The sequence below is a fragment of the Topomyia yanbarensis genome, chromosome 2, assembly GCF_030247195.1.
Source record: "Topomyia yanbarensis strain Yona2022 chromosome 2, ASM3024719v1, whole genome shotgun sequence".
NCBI lineage: Eukaryota > Metazoa > Arthropoda > Insecta > Diptera > Culicidae > Topomyia > Topomyia yanbarensis.
Genome location: NC_080671.1, coordinates 380,515,924 through 380,530,878, shown reverse-complemented (window position 1 = coordinate 380,530,878; position 14,955 = coordinate 380,515,924). Strand labels below are relative to the sequence as shown.

At 35.4% G+C, this 14,955-nt stretch overlaps 1 protein-coding gene across 1 annotated transcript in view; it reads left to right on the top strand.

Moving 5' to 3' along the window:
- LOC131684666 (connectin) overlaps positions 1-14,955 on the top strand; it is a 698,123-nt gene that overhangs the window by 54,708 nt on the left and 628,460 nt on the right. The window lies entirely within an intron of this gene.

The following is a 14,955-nucleotide window of genomic DNA, read 5'->3' as shown; positions in this document are numbered from 1 at the left end:
AGCAACCTAGGGAATATTATACCTTTCATTTGAATCTTAGTTTGTAAAAATCGGTTCAGCCATCTCAGAGAAACCGATGTGTACATTTTGTTAACAAATCCGCACATACACACATACATACATACATACATACATACATACGTACATACATACATACATACATACATACATACATACATGCATACACACATACATACACACAGATATTTTGCGATCTCGGCGAATTGAGTCGAATGTTATATGAGACTCGGCCCTCCGGGCCTCGGTTAGAAAGTCAGTTTTTGGAGCAATTGCATAACCTTTCTATATAAGAAAGGCAAAAGAATAATATTTAATTAGCTTAATAAGCATGAGTTCAATCCATACTATGTAGCATAATGAGTTCAATGTTATCTTCATGTGATTATAATTTGGAAAGGTTGGTGGAATGGGTTTGAACATGTAGGGAATGGGGGGTTAGTAGAGTGGGAGTGGAGGATGCGTCAGAAATCCTTCATCTTATTTTGGTATACGGGGTGGATGAAGGAAATGCGGGCGTGAGGGTAGTCCAAGAGGAGGGGAGTGATGAAGGAGGGAGGTGCAAGGGCAAGGCGGAGGGGGGGGGAGGGCCGGCGACGCAATACTCAACTGCATATTTTGCCTTCCATTTGAGACTTGGTTTGAGAAAATCGGTTCAGTCATCACCGATGAACCGATGTGACTTTAATTGTGGAATATGCCCGAAATTCCGGACTTCCGGAATCGTCGATAGTGGACAATATATTCAAAGAATGTTTGATTGGCAATCAGTGATCTAGATCTGCGATTAGAAGTAATTTGGTGACCATTTCAATAGTTTTTAGCCTCTGAGGTATTACGATTGTACCGATTTATATGGAAAATTCCAGTGTATCCTTACTAACATCCCTGTAACTCCGGAAGCAAGAGTCAGAACCGAATGAAATTCAGCAGCAGTCAATGGCATTACTGTATCTTTCATTTGAAATCAAGTTTGTAAAAATCGGTAGTGAATTCGTTGTGGAATGGGTGTGATATTAGTTTAGGAACTTGGCGGGTTCCCCGGGGGTGTCATGAACCGTCATAGGTGGCCAATGTGGTCAAAGCTGCTTTGATTGATCATTAGTGATCCAGACCCGCAAACTAGAGTAATGTTACATCAATTTTGATATGTTTTACATCATTTGAACATCATGGTGGTACCAGTTTATATGGGAATTTGCTGTGTGACCGCACTTTTCAACCCGTAACTCCGGAACCGGAAGTCGGATCAACTAAAAATTCAATAGCAGCTTATGGGAACGTTATACCTTTCAGATGAAACTAAGTTTGCGAAAATCGGTTCAGCCATCTCTGAGAAAATTGTGTGAGTTTAAATGACACACACACATACACACACACACACACACATACATACATACACACACACAGACATTTGCCGATCTCGACGAACTGAATCGAATGGTGTATGACACTCGGCCCTCCGGGCCTTGGTTAAAGAGTCGATTTTTACAGTGATTGCATAGCCTTTCTTTATATGAGAAAGGCAAAAAGGTGCGAAATCGGCAAAGTCCCAAAAAGTCGATTTTTACAAAAAAAAATTTTTTCGAGATAACATAAAATCTCGACGTTTCATGCCTTTTTAAGATGTATGGCATCAAAAATACGAATTCGATTTCTGAAATTTCATGTGGTCCCCCCTTTGAAAAAAAATTTGAGTTCCGGCTTATATGGGAATTTCATATGTGACCGGACGGTTTAGTCTATATTTCCGGAACCATATAAGCGATCCGTACGAAATTTTATAGACATCTATGGGGATATTATAGCTATCATTTGGGACTAAGTTTGTGAAAATTGGCCCAACCATTTCCGGGAAACTGATGTGAGTTCGTAAATTTTGAAAGATGGCCGCTTTTCCCGGGCACTTCCGGAACCGTCTATGGTGGTTAATGTAGTCAACGAAAGTTTGGTTGGCCGTCGGTGACCTAGAACAGCAAATTTAAGTTGTTTGAGAGACATTTTAGCGAAATTTTTACCTTTTTTGCTTTCATCGGAGTATCGGTTTGAATCACAATTTGCTATGTGATCGCACGCCACAACCTGTAACTCCGGAACCGGAAGTCGGATCGGGATGAAATTAAATAGCCATTTACGGGGACGCAATACCTTTCATTTGAGGCCAAGTTTAGTCGAATCGGTCTAGCCATCTCCGAGAAACCGATGTGACTGTTATTCTGAATTTAGATACGACCGCCGGGGCTTCCGGAACCGAGGATGGTGGCCAATGTGGCCAAATAGACTTTGAATGGATGTTAGTGACCTAATACTACAAATCGAAGCAGTTGTGGTCATATTTTGGAAAATTTTTCACCTTTATACATTCATTGCAGAATTTATTAAAATCGACATTTTCTGCGTGTTCGTACTTATCACCCTGTAATTCCGGAACCGGAAGTCGGATCCATTAGGAATTCAATAGCAGCCTATGGGAACGTTGCACCTTTCATTTGAGACTAAGTTTGTCAAAATCGGTTCAGCCATCTCTGAGAAAAATGAGTGACATTTTTGGTCACATACACACACACACATACACACACATACATACATACACACATACATACACACACACACACAGACATTTGCCGAACTCGACGAACTGAATCGAATGGTATATGTCACTCGGCCCTCCGGGCCTCCGTTAAAAAGTCGGTTTTCAGAGCAATTGCAATACCTTTCTATTGAGAAAGGCAAAAATCATGATACCAAAAATTTTGTCATCCTTAGAAATCATGATAATGGTTCATAATATCATGATGAAAAAGACGAAGATCATGAACTATATGAAGCACTCCCATGATTACTGATCATGGCCACTACTTGTGTAACACATACCGGCAATTTTTACTATGTGAGAGCCTGGTTACCGCTATTTACGGGCAATCATTCAACTGTTTTCCTTCAGGTCATCATATTGAATGAGTCAAATTGAACTGAGTGCTCGTGACGAATGAATTTTTTAAGTCGCGTAAATAAAAAAAAGTAAAAAGAAAAAGCCTGAGTCTTACACGAAGAAAAAAGAACCTTAAATTCACGTAAATAAAAAAAAGTTTAAGTCCAATAACTATAATTGGTTTCTAGGCCCAAATCATAGTGAAGCGAAATCAGAACTAGCCATTGGAGTTTATTTGAGGCTAAGCGGATTTGGACACATAGTTGTTATACTATGACGATCAATATTGCAATACTGTTTTAAAGCAGCTCACAAGCTAATATCTGTTGAGCATATGCGAATTATCGTGAATTTTGAGCACTCATTTACGGAAAAATTACAACATACATGATTTAAAAATTTCGAAAGTTCTCATGGTGTTTTGTGATATTCAGAAACGAAAATTTTATCGCATTCCAAATAGGAAATAGATAAGCCATAAGTTCCCGAACCAGTCAGCGGAGCAAAAATAGCAACAGTATTTGGGTTATCTCTATCCTATTCTGGTGGTGCAGAAGCAACAGTATTGATCTCCAAATGCCCTTCATTGGGAGAATTTTGCCAATACGATCAGTACTACACCGCAGTTGTCCTATTGTGCGTTAAAAATCGGTTGCGAAGTCTGACGATGACGGTTGTTAATAATGGCCGAGTTGCTAATTCACTTGAAAATCAAGAAAACAAAATCGCCGAGTATTGCTTTTTGCGTGCGCAGACTATTTAATAATCACTCTAGGATCTCCTTAATAGTGACAGGTTAGATTAAACACGAAGAACAAATCTCAAGTCATGCTCCAATATGATCAAACTGCAGTTTTTCAATACTACAGCTCAATCATTTTCAACATCATTGGTGATTTTAAAATCTATTGACTAGGGTACTAACACGGTTTTTGAGCAAAAACCCTGATGAATGAATAAGCGTCACTTTGAAATTAGGGCTTTTGCCTGAAAATTCCGCCAATTTAATAATGGTAATTGTGAGAGGTTATTAAATTTTAGTAAATAAATTGCAATAGGTTTGATAAATCCACAATTTAATTTCAATTTCATAAAATAAGTTGACAATTTTCAGAAAACTAGTTCATGTTACATGGAATCAGAATCATCATTAAAACGCCTGAAATTATACTCGTTGACGAAAAAAGAGTAACGCATATACTGCGTTACGAACAAATCGTTCATGATATGATGCACAGAAATCATGGTATATTTTCATAACATGAAAAAACACTATATTCCGAAAATCATCATGAGTCATTTTCCTCATTTCTGGAAACGGATTTGTACCCGTGTTGTCTCTCTATAAGAAAGGCAAAAGACATACACAAAAGAGATTGATTCCAACATCAGTAGCAGGGACCTTATTAGGTATAGTGAGGACAGAGTGGACAAGAATGACAGGGAAAAGAGAAATTAAACTAGCAGCTTTTTGGCAAACGGAAGATCACTGTCGTGAACAGGATCGCCAACTGGCCTTCTTGGATCAACTAAGAACTTTTGGGATCAGATTTCCAGGTAGCTGTTAGCATGTCAACCAAAAGAGAAGGGATAACTAAATTTGGATATCCATCGTGTTTAAAAATATGCATATGAGAGACATATAGGAAAGATCGAGGATAAGCAGCAAATCTCGGACTGGAATGAGGCCGAAAGGATACGTTTAACGGATATCTAGCGTTAAAACACTATGCGCACGACCAGATAACATGATTAATGTTGCGATAACCGTCAGCACAAGCGCAGAGACAACTCTACACGACCACAATGCGCATTCAACGTACAATGATTGGACATGCCCCGAGATATCACCAAAAGGAAGTCATGACCTTCATCCATCCCGTTGAAACCAAGGTTTGTTGATACATTTGGAAAATCCTAAACTTCTATTGTTCTACGAAATCACCCGGAATGGAGCAATGCGAAAGAATTCAAACTAATATTTGTATCTGCTAATTTGGTATGATTTTCAGAGAAAGCACTCAGCAACTCCCCATTTTCCCCAGAAAAACAAGAAGTGCTTGCCATGCATGGCAAGCACTTCTTGTCTCCAAAGCTTAGCGCGAGCATCTTTGCTTTGTTGTAAGATAAATTTGTGTGTTTAAAGAACAATCATTACGTTTATATACAGTATTATCATTTCATCGCGAAACGTCTCTCGTTTGAATGTGGATCTACTTGGAATGCTGTTGTAGCCGAAAATAGATTCTTGGTTCTGTGTATTCCGTTCAAAAGTTGAATCGAGTACACAACGTAGGGCCTAGCTACCAGACGAAATATTGTTTCTCTTGTTAATCCGTCGATGAACCGGTGCTAATAACCGCTTTGTTCAGCTGTATCAAGTTTTTCATTTGCGTTTCTAAAGTCTATATTCGGATAACGCGTATATTCGGATAAATTTGGGCTATCCGACGTTCAGAACGCCCTTATAGGGCTTTCACGCGTACAATTCTGTGCACTCTCTGCCCACCACGGAGTGGGACACCGTCCACGGCTGTACGCGCCGGGTATTCGTTTCGTCTGACCTTTAATCGCAGCGTAGAGAATCAAACCAGTCAAAACGTTGTACGCTTCCACTGGAGGAATTTCTTGTTTCGATTCGATTGTTTCGGATATAGTGGACGCGTACCTCTTTCAATCAATGAATTGAGTACAATGATAGTTATAACGTGCTTGACCGCGCTGGTGGAATAAGCATTCGTGTCATTTCCACCGTATGGTGGTAATTGTATGATGGTAAGTAAGATAGATCGGTTATCATCGTGAAGAGAACCCCATGGCATACCGTGGGAGTTGAAATCTTCTAGAACCAGATGAGGTGCGATGCATATGGAAACAATATCAATAGATTTTAGCCTTTATAGCACACTACAAGTGCAATCTAAGTTTTAAGAGAAACTTCAAGAGTGTCATAAAATCAATTGTTGCTAGGGTAATGTTTTATCGGCCCAGGCGAATAATGTTAAAATTGTAGAAGATCTATATCGGAAGTCTACCAGGTTTTGCATAATGCAAATGCGTTGTGTAAAGCCTGGGAATAATAGGACTGACAAACTTACGTCGGTTTTGTAACAGCACCCATCAATAGACACTTTCAGGCCTTTACGAGGAAGCTTAGGAGAGGAAATGATTCTCCTCTATCGAAAATTCATATAGGCACATTAGAAGATGTTCCCGCACTGGAGTTGTCAGAATTTCGCTCTTTAGTGAACAAGGGACCGTAGAAAGTAGTCGTGGTCGGAGGCGTAGCCCTCTTTAGCATTTCTTCTCGGAGCCTTCCTCAAAGTAATGTTTCGGTTTTTCCCGTTTAATTTATCTGCGGGATATGTCGAGGGTTCATACGGAGTCTCTCCACAGAAGCAAAACCTTTCATGATTCTCTTCGCATTTTGCACACCGTGCCTTGTTTCTACAATAGGTAACTTTATGGCTCCATTGTTTGCAACGAAGGCAGTTCAAGCCCTGCGACACAAAAAAGCGAACAGGATGCTTTCATAAAAAAACAATGTTTGGAAGAACACATCCAGCGAAAGGATCGAAATGAGGCTGATGGAAAATATTTTGTTTTCTTATACTCCTCGAGTTTTTTGAACGCAATTGCTTTCATGCCAGAATTTTCACTGACTGAAGCGAAGGGTTCTGGAAGGAGCCAACCCCATATTTCACAATGAAGGCCCTCTCGGAGACTACACCATCAATCTTTACTTTAGGGTGGGTACGTAGACAAAATACTTCTTCGTACACACCCGAGTGTTGTTTAGTCAGATCACGCGATATATCAATGATGTTAAATGGCTTATCTTTGGCCCAGAAGTAGACCATCTATGGGCCGGATGTATTAAATAGATATGGTTTGTATTCAAAGGGAGTCTTATCGGCGTTATTTTTGCCTTCGGTATTCATATCGACCCCCATTAAACGTAAAAAGTTGTCGGTCGTCAAAGATACCTTCCCATTAGTCAATACTATCATGCGGGCTTCAGTACCCACCAAAGAAAGTTCTATCGCAGGGAAAGGAAAATTAATGCAACGAAATTTAAAAGGAAGGAATTACTCCTGGGACTGGAACTTAGCTGTACAAATACTCCATCTAGTATCAGTAATCAACAAACACATTTTCGCTGAGCCGTCGGTTATACAGCCCGTTAACAAAGGGTATTTTTCAAATATCCACCATGTATTATCGTGGAATTGTCATTTTTACTCACATGCTCGTGCTGTTTTTAATTAACAGCTTTATAACTCTTACTTTGGGTTAGTATTGCTGTTGCTATTAGCATTATCCGTAGAATTTGATCCACTGTAATAAGTCTATTTGGATTCCACCACCAGTGCTGTGCTAAGAGGGACAGTTTCAGCTAACGGAGAAAAAGAAATAAAAAATTCGTAATAAAAATACCGTCTACCGTCCCAGGCCATTTTATTATATAAAATTGGAAAAAATGCAAATCTGCCATTTTAACTACAATATACGCTTATTACTTGCCAGTTTTATTTAATACAAACAAAGCGCTAGTTAACACAGTTTTATCATTTATTGTTTGGCAACATATCACGTCATTTATCCATTCTTAAAAAGAATATTTTCGCTACAAAAACTGCAAAATATGTTTCCGTGACTAAGAAAATAGTTCTATCGAAAAATACCGCAACAAAACGACCAATAGAAAGTGAAATTTCCATTATCCTAGAACACTACCACTACAATTTGCTATTTTTACTAGATTTTGTGAGCAACTTTCTTCAAAATGCATTTCATGGACTGTTTCTAAGCAGAATAATGCAGGAGATATGAACAAAACATAATAAATAATTATATATTTTCATATAAAATCTTTCACGCATAGTCGTGTCGCGACCGGAGATGAGACTTGTCGGTCACGTCATAGGACCTTGACGAAAATCTTCAGAATACTAACTAGTAATAACGGAAGTCAGACGAAAGATTCATTACTTCATCACCGCAGTATACGTAAACATAGGTTGCGACAATAGAGTTTTGGTTTGATGTCTTCCATTTACTAATTCACTTAGGACACTTATATAGACAGGGAACTAAGGAATGACATACGATTTTTACGGGATATATTGTGACTAGAGTATGGACATATTTGAAAGGAAAACAAACGGACATACGCACTTTGATTTGCGGTAAATTGAGTGCACATTGATGTCCACCGGTGGTCTAAACTTCGCATGTTGTTAGGTACTAAAAAAGTGTATGTGATGTTTTTTTTCGAGAAAAGGTGGCACATACCACCAAACAATTTGCATGATATTGTTTGTGGTACTAAAAACTGGATTCTAGCCGCACTGCACACTTACTATTCTTCTATTAAATTATTTTCATAGACTGGTTAGTTCGACTGGTCTGTTTATGAAAGTATACTGGTATACCATCTCTATCACTTAAAATACGTGTGCTTTGACAGCTCGCAGTTTTCAGTAGCAGTTTGATCACTCGCACTTTGACAGTGCGGAGTCCAGGTTGGTGGGAAGTGCGCAATATCATTCGGTTATTCTCGCATCCTTTTTCGCTATGAAAAAGCGAACATGTTTTTAGTGTTTTGCGTAATCATATGTTGAAAATCAACCTAAAATAGCGATCTCAAACATTAAACTAAAAAATAGATTTTTTGCAGAATTTTTTAAAGGTAAGTTTAAAAAAAAAATTACCGAAATTTGCAAAAATGGGATTTATTATTACATTGGTCTATAAAAGATTCTGAGAGACAGGGATAACTGCTAGTTGACATAAAAATAGATTATGTGGTTTTTGAGGTCGCTGATTACGATTCTGATAACAGAATTTGAAAATTAAAAATGGCGGCTACACAATAGCAGCCATTTTTTATGAAATTTGCGAGAGTTATGATTATGATTCTTATGTCCCAATTCGAAAATTCAAATTGGCGCCTGCAAAATGGCAACCATTTTTACGAAATTGGCAAATTTTGTTACAGTCAGTATAAAAGTCTATTCATGAGAGTTTTTTGGGTCACACAGTCGCCATACTGGATCTTCCAGTTTGAATTTTACATTTCGAGAATCAGAATCAGCGACTCCGAAACCCCCCTTGTAAGACGTTTTTGGCAAGTAAAAAAAATCAATTTAGCCAAGCGCAGTCACTATATTGGATCCGCCATATTGAATTTTACATTTTTGACGACAAAATCAAAATCAGCGACCCCGAAAACCTCCTTGTATGACGTTTTAGGCAAATAAAAAAAATCAATTTAGTCAAGCCCAGTCGCCATATTGGATCCGCTGTATTTAATTTTACATTTCTGACGTCGGAATCAAAATCAGCGATCCCGAAAACCCCCTTGTAAGATGTTTTAGGCCAATGTAAAAAACATGAAATTTAGCCAAGCACAGTCGCCATATTGGATCCGCCATTTTGAATTTTACATTTTCGACGGCAGCATCAAAATCAACGACCCTGAAAACCTATATAAAGCTAACATTAACAATGAAAAAATCGCGTCGCCAAGGGTTAAATACTAACATATATATAATAAATAATAAATAATAAATGATAAATAATAAATAATAAATAATAAATAATAAATAATAAATAATAAATAATAAATAATAAATAATAAATAATAAATAATAAATAATAAATAATAAATAATAAATAATAAATAATAAATAATAAATAATAAATAATAAATAATAAATAATAAATAATAAATAATAAATAATAAATAATAAATAATAAATAATAAATAATAAATAATAAATAATAAATAATAAATGATTCATTTTACAGCACAGATAATAAATTATAAATAATTAGTATTCATAAAAATTAACTAGCTGTCGCTCGATGTAGTGAGGATTGTCACAAGAACAATAAATTCATTGTAGTTACTTTTATCGGAATGAGTAAAGTTGACCAAAAAACTGCTCCAATCCGAAAGAGCGTTCGTTGTCCTCATATTTAATTTAAAACGATCGTGCCTTCTGACCAGTATCATCACCTGCGCAGCTTAAATAATATATAAAAATCATAAACCATGAATCATAAATCCTTGAACCTAAATCGAAAATCGAAAATCGAAAATCGAAAATCGAAAATCGAAAATCGAAAATCGACAATCGAAAATCGAAAATCGAAAATCGAAAATCGAAAATCGAAAATCGACAATCGAAAATCGAAAATCGAAAATCGAAAATCGAAAATCGAAAATCGAAAATCGAAAATCGAAAATCGAAAATCGAAAATCGAAAATCGAAAATCGAAAATCGAAAATCGAAAATCGAAAATCGAAAATCGAAAATCGAAAATCGAAAATCGAAAATCGAAAATCGAAAATCGAAAATCGAAAATCGAAAATCGAAAATCGAAAATCGAAAATCGAAAATCGAAAATCGAAAATCGAAAATCGAAAATCGAAAATCGAAAATCGAAAATCGAAAATCGAAAATCGAAAATCGAAAATCGAAAATCGAAAATCGAAAATCGAAAATCGAAAATCGAAAATCGAAAATCGAAAATCGAAAATCGAAAATCGAAAATCGAAAATCGAAAATCGAAAATCGAAAATCGAAAATCGAAAATCGAAAATCGAAAATCGAAAATCGAAAATCGAAAATCGAAAATCGAAAATCGAAAATCGAAAATCGAAAATCGAAAATCGAAAATCGAAAATCGAAAATCGAAAATCGAAAATCGAAAATCGAAAATCGAAAATCGAAAATCGAAAATCGAAAATCGAAAATCGAAAATCGAAAATCGAAAATCGAAAATCGAAAATCGAAAATCGAAAATCGAAAATCGAAAATCGAAAATCGAAAATCGAAAATCGAAAATCGAAAATCGAAAATCGAAAATCGAAAATCGAAAATCGAAAATCGAAAATCGAAAATCGAAAATCGAAAATCGAAAATCGAAAATCGAAAATCGAAAATCGAAAATCGAAAATCGAAAATCGAAAATCGAAAATCGAAAATCGAAAATCGAAAATCGAAAATCGAAAATCGAAAATCGAAAATCGAAAATCGAAAATCGAAAATCGAAAATCGAAAATCGAAAATCGAAAATCGAAAATCGAAAATCGAAAATCGAAAATCGAAAATCGAAAATCGAAAATCGAAAATCGAAAATCGAAAATCGAAAATCGAAAATCGAAAATCGAAAATCGAAAATCGAAAATCGAAAATCGAAAATCGAAAATCGAAAATCGAAAATCGAAAATCGAAAATCGAAAATCGAAAATCGAAAATCGAAAATCGAAAATCGAAAATCGAAAATCGAAAATCGAAAATCGAAAATCGAAAATCGAAAATCGAAAATCGAAAATCGAAAATCGAAAATCGAAAATCGAAAATCGAAAATCGAAAATCGAAAATCGAAAATCGAAAATCGAAAATCGAAAATCGAAAATCGAAAATCGAAAATCGAAAATCGAAAATCGAAAATCGAAAATCGAAAATCGAAAATCGAAAATCGAAAATCGAAAATCGAAAATCGAAAATCGAAAATCGAAAATCGAAAATCGAAAATCGAAAATCGAAAATCGAAAATCGAAAATCGAAAATCGAAAATCGAAAATCGAAAATCGAAAATCGAAAATCGAAAATCGAAAATCGAAAATCGAAAATCGAAAATCGAAAATCGAAAATCGAAAATCGAAAATCGAAAATCGAAAATCGAAAATCGAAAATCGAAAATCGAAAATCGAAAATCGAAAATCGAAAATCGAAAATCGAAAATCGAAAATCGAAAATCGAAAATCGAAAATCGAAAATCGAAAATCGAAAATCGAAAATCGAAAATCGAAAATCGAAAATCGAAAATCGAAAATCGAAAATCGAAAATCGAAAATCGAAAATCGAAAATCGAAAATCGAAAATCGAAAATCGAAAATCGAAAATCGAAAATCGAAAATCGAAAATCGAAAATCGAAAATCGAAAATCGAAAATCGAAAATCGAAAATCGAAAATCGAAAATCGAAAATCGAAAATCGAAAATCGAAAATCGAAAATCGAAAATCGAAAATCGAAAATCGAAAATCGAAAATCGAAAATCGAAAATCGAAAATCGAAAATCGAAAATCGAAAATCGAAAATCGAAAATCGAAAATCGAAAATCGAAAATCGAAAATCGAAAATCGAAAATCGAAAATCGAAAATCGAAAATCGAAAATCGAAAATCGAAAATCGAAAATCGAAAATCGAAAATCGAAAATCGAAAATCGAAAATCGAAAATCGAAAATCGAAAATCGAAAATCGAAAATCGAAAATCGAAAATCGAAAATCGAAAATCGAAAATCGAAAATCGAAAATCGAAAATCGAAAATCGAAAATCGAAAATCGAAAATCGAAAATCGAAAATCGAAAATCGAAAATCGAAAATCGAAAATCGAAAATCGAAAATCGAAAATCGAAAATCGAAAATCGAAAATCGAAAATCGAAAATCGAAAATCGAAAATCGAAAATCGAAAATCGAAAATCGAAAATCGAAAATCGAAAATCGAAAATCGAAAATCGAAAATCGAAAATCGAAAATCGAAAATCGAAAATCGAAAATCGAAAATCGAAAATCGAAAATCGAAAATCGAAAATCGAAAATCGAAAATCGAAAATCGAAAATCGAAAATCGAAAATCGAAAATCGAAAATCGAAAATCGAAAATCGAAAATCGAAAATCGAAAATCGAAAATCGAAAATCGAAAATCGAAAATCGAAAATCGAAAATCGAAAATCGAAAATCGAAAATCGAAAATCGAAAATCGAAAATCGAAAATCGAAATCGAAAATCGAAAATCGAAAATCGAAAATCGAAAATCGAAAATCGAAAATCGAAAATCGAAAATCGAAAATCGAAAATCGAAAATCGAAAATCGAAAATCGAAAATCGAAAATCGAAAATCGAAAATCGAAAATCGAAAATCGAAAATCGAAAATCGAAAATCGAAAATCGAAAATCGAAAATCGAAAATCGAAAATCGAAAATCGAAAATCGAAAATCGAAAATCGAAAATCGAAAATCGAAAATCGAAAATCGAAAATCGAAAATCGAAAATCGAAAATCGAAAATCGAAAATCGAAAATCGAAAATCGAAAATCGAAAATCGAAAATCGAAAATCGAAAATCGAAAATCGAAAATCGAAAATCGAAAATCGAAAATCGAAAATCGAAAATCGAAAATCGAAAATCGAAAATCGAAAATCGAAAATCGAAAATCGAAAATCGAAAATCGAAAATCGAAAATCGAAAATCGAAAATCGAAAATCGAAAATCGAAAATCGAAAATCGAAAATCGAAAATCGAAAATCGAAAATCGAAAATCGAAAATCGAAAATCGAAAATCGAAAATCGAAAATCGAAAATCGAAAATCGAAAATCGAAAATCGAAAATCGAAAATCGAAAATCGAAAATCGAAAATCGAAAATCGAAAATCGAAAATCGAAAATCGAAAATCGAAAATCGAAAATCGAAAATCGAAAATCGAAAATCGAAAATCGAAAATCGAAAATCGAAAATCGAAAATCGAAAATCGAAAATCGAAAATCGAAAATCGAAAATCGAAAATCGAAAATCGAAAATCGAAAATCAAAAATCGAAAATCGAAAATCGAAAATCGAAAATCGAAAATCGAAAATCGAAAATCGAAAATCGAAAATCGAAAATCGAAAATCGAAAATCGAAAATCGAAAACCAAAAATCGGAAATCCAAAATCCAAAATCTCTGGATTTTGGATCCAAAATCCAAAGTCTAAAATCCAAAACCATAACCTAGGACTAACGGAAGCCGCCCATTTTCAGTATCATCACTTGTGCAATTCAATACTGATCTTTGCCGTCCCATTTAACTATTCAATTCCAAACTCGTGGAACCAAAACTAAACAGATCAAGCTGTGTTGCCATGAATGGCGGATTTTTACATGCAAGTACTGTAATCAAACGACACTTTATGAAAACCTAACGCGGAAATGCTGAAGAGAATGCAATACAACCGCCCTCTCATCAGCGACAAACCAATCCAAAGAATAATTTTCACTACCAATACCTGCACAAAAGACGCTTGACGAATTTGTTACAGCTTTTCCGGTCATAATGGAAACTTATAAGGCAGCACTTAGCACCTCAAAATCAAATGCCAAATGCATTCGGTTAGTAGGGTGATCCGTAAATGAAAGCAGCATGCGAGAGGCAAGCAAGGGCATCTAATCGCGTACACCAAGATCTCTCTAATGATGATGATATTGATGTGAACTACAAGAAAGTACATGACCGACCAGATGTAGTATGCGAGCAGACAAATGTTTGTCCGCCGCGAAAGAATGTCTCCACGCGTAAGTGAAAGTAGTGTGTCCGAGATCCGACGGACGCTCAAAAATACTTGTTTTAAATTTATTTTTTGACTTGTAAGTAAATACCACCGTATGAAATATATGAAATATGGTATGAACCGTATGAAATACACGAATTATAAAAAATACACTCTTATCATTTACTTTCAATTTTTTGCCATGCATTTTTTTTTTGTTGTGTGGGTAGTTTTTATTACAATTTTGTTTTTTAATAATATGAGACGTACTGACACGCTTATTGACGACGAAATTTTTTTTGTGTGATTATGGTAAATCGAAAGTCCACGTCAATACAAAGGAGGATGTAAGGTCATCATAAATGTCCATTTTTTGCCATGGAAGGGTAGGTTTTTGCTATCCTCGCGATATATGTAAATTCTATCTGTTAAGTACCATTCTCAACTAAAGAGCTACTTTCAGTGCTTTATGCGAATTACGATGACATCGAAAATCGCTTCGAACGTCGGTAAAACCCCCACTACAAACTGACCTATGTTCGACGAATAAACTGGATTGTCACCGGGGATTCTCCTCGCGATGCTTTTAGCGGTACCGTATGCTGTCGTTGGTGGCGTGCGGAGTTCGATTTCCATACGGGTACCGATTTTCTGTACTTTTCGTTCTTGCTGAACGATAT